This window comes from Octopus bimaculoides, chromosome 2, assembly GCF_001194135.2.
Source record: "Octopus bimaculoides isolate UCB-OBI-ISO-001 chromosome 2, ASM119413v2, whole genome shotgun sequence".
Classification (NCBI taxonomy): domain Eukaryota; kingdom Metazoa; phylum Mollusca; class Cephalopoda; order Octopoda; family Octopodidae; genus Octopus; species Octopus bimaculoides.
The window spans coordinates 165,977,512-165,980,615 of record NC_068982.1 but is presented as its reverse complement, the minus strand read 5'-3'; the positions used below and the strand labels follow the sequence as shown (position 1 = coordinate 165,980,615).

The 3,104-nt window shown below is 30.8% G+C and overlaps 1 long non-coding RNA gene across 1 annotated transcript in view; it reads left to right on the top strand.

The window, feature by feature from the left end:
• Window positions 1-3,104, top strand: part of LOC128247122 (uncharacterized) — a 40,476-nt gene that overhangs the window by 8,383 nt on the left and 28,989 nt on the right. The gene's annotated exons all lie outside the window — the stretch shown is intronic.

Sequence of the window (3,104 nt, the reverse complement as noted above, 5' to 3'; positions counted from 1 at the left end):
TATATATATGTATATATATATATATATATGTATATATATATATATATATACGTATAGAGATGTTACATACTCATACACACAGACACTTACACGCATACACATATATGTATGCGTTTAAATATACATACACAATTATTATTCATATACACACAACTGATTAGACTGTTGGAAAAGAAAATATCCTAACATTGGGCTACAAGTAACTTTAGATGCCAAGAACCCTCTTAAGTATCCTAGCTGTCTCTACTAACTCTTTTCTAGAGCTGTATTTAACTGGATTTTATGTCTATTTCCTCTATCCATCTGTTCAAATCTTTCGGAATTATTATTATTATTATTATTATTATTATTATTATTATTATTATTATTATTATTATTATTATTATTATTATTATTATTATTATTATTATTTTATGTTTGACTTTTGTTTTGCATTTGTACAAGTTGGATCCAAGTCTCACCCAGAGACCTCAAGAGACAACAAGTTAGAAGTTCATATTATTATTATTATTATTATTATTATTATTATTGTGACAAGGCAGCGAGCTGGCAGAGTCGTTAGCATGCCGAGCAAAGTGTCTAGCGGTATTTTTCCCGTCTTTACGTTCTGAGTTCAAATTCAGTCGAAGTCGTCTTTGCCTTTCATCATTTCTGGGGATGAGGTGACGCAACCACCCGTGTTTTTATTGAAACACCACCATCATCATCATCATCATCATCATCATTATTGATTTGACTCAGATTCGATCTTACTTCTGGTAGGATTTATGTGGGTAGCAGGTTACTATCTGTAACCTTAGGTATCCATAAACTTTCAATAATCTTTCAAGTGCTTAGAATCCTCCTGATAACCTTTCCTGTCCCTAAGAGCATGACAAGAAATTAAAAGAGCGTGATAAGAAATTCAAAACAGAATATATTTCATTAATAAAATACTGGATAGTGTTGCTTCTTTTGAGGTTTTCCACCATTCTACACTACTAGCAGCTGGACTATTATAGTATTTCTTAGGAACAATATCTCGAGTTCATAATAGGATCATACGTTTCCATTACTCTTTTTTCTTTCTTGAGCCTTAGGATTTATAAGGCCAGTTTCACACAATTCCAAAGGTATCAATGGTAACGTAAAACTTAAGATACGTACAAACTAGAACGAAAATCTGATGGCAAGTTTGGCTTATCGGAGGCTCATCTCTAAAGAACATACATTTGCTAGAAAATGAACAATTCATATTCATTCTGTGAAAATTTCTAGTTTATATTTCTAAAACAATGCATCTTGTCCTAAACAGCTTGTCATTTCTCATTTTCTCTCTTTTCTGAAAAGTGGCCTAATGGTCTCTTTACATTATTTCTTAAGACAGAAAACTATCCGTTTAAAATTTTTAACTATACAGCAGAAAATGCATTTAGAACTTTATAGACTGGACTATCCTTAATCTACATAGAAACAACTTTGCACATTTTCAAATGAGTTCATTGCTTTTCACTTGGGATTCAGATTAACTTCATACAAGCGTTTTGCATACTTCAGGTCGATGTATCTACCGAGAATAAGAACTCTAAAAGCATTCGTGCTTGGTATTACCAACACACTCTTTCTAAAATTATTATTATAGATATCAATATATCCCAGAGCCAAAGCCACCATATTATATATCGTTTATAAATAAGCAACCCATAACAACATCATATATAACATATATAAAAATATTAAAATAATTCACGAATTCGAATGGAAATAACAGTCAATCTACTTCATTTGAAATTTACTTTTTACGAAGATTAAGATTTCATTATTGTAGCCTTCACACTTCCATACCTAAACTTATACAAATCTACTTATAGAAATATTAACCCTCTAATTACAAGACAATAATTCGTAGCTCTTAATGACTTATGGGTGACTACGAAAAGGTTTATATAAGTGAACTGTCATCAACACATAAGCCCAGTGGCACCGACACTTCCCTAGGCTCTAAATTACATCTCAAATTCACATTTACGGGGAGTAAGGGAAGTGGAATGTTGCCAGAAAATTAGTAGGCTTAACAGTTCTTGCGATCACAATAACATCTTAGAAGATATTTAAACGGGATATCATATTCTTTCAAAGCATAATATTTAACTTGGTTTCAAGCAAGGAACACGGTTGACTCATGAGACTATGTACTGTTTTCTTATAAATGTATCTCAACGTAAGAACTTGTACTTGAAAGTTATGATACCAATACATTAATGTATTATTATAGGTTTCACCTTCACATAGTAACATTGTAATTTATAGAAGAAATGGAAATCTGAACTGTAAAAATAAACATAAAACGCAAGTTCCATTTTAGAAACAAACTTTTACAATTTACATAAACATAAAAAAGAAAACATCTTTTGTTTCATGCATAATTTGTTTATATTAGATCAGTCACAGTGATAGTGATAAGCATAGATTTAAAACGGGAAAAAAATATCACTGAATGTTATTAGTAAAAATACAGTATTGTTGCATTTATTAAAATTATTCTTGCATTTCAAAATCGAACAACTTTGATATTTAATGGCAAATACTGTTATCACAAAATACTCATAAAAGACAAGTGAATATAATATAATATATGTATTTTTTAAATGGCTCATAAAACACTAATACAATATATGCTCACATGCATACATACATAGAAAAAGCTGTATATACATTCATGCATATATTCATACATATAAACTTAAGTATACACACATACATTAAGAAAAAGAAATGCTTTCAGAACTTTATGAAGACAACGAGAAAGAAAATATTTATATCGAAGAATGCTACTGGATTCAGTCGTTTTAAGATGATTTAGTCACGCTGTAAGAGAAGGGAAAAATAAATTGAAAATAGTAACACTTTTAGCAGTATTAGTTTTATTTTGTTTATAACTGGTAGTATTGGTGTTAAGAATTGGCTGTTAGTAGCAGCAACAGTAATGTCGGTGGTTACTGATGTAGTGTCTCTATCAATCCTAGTAGCTGAAACAGCAGTTACGTGTGCACACACACACACACACACACACACACACACACACACACACACACACACACACACACACACACACACACACACAC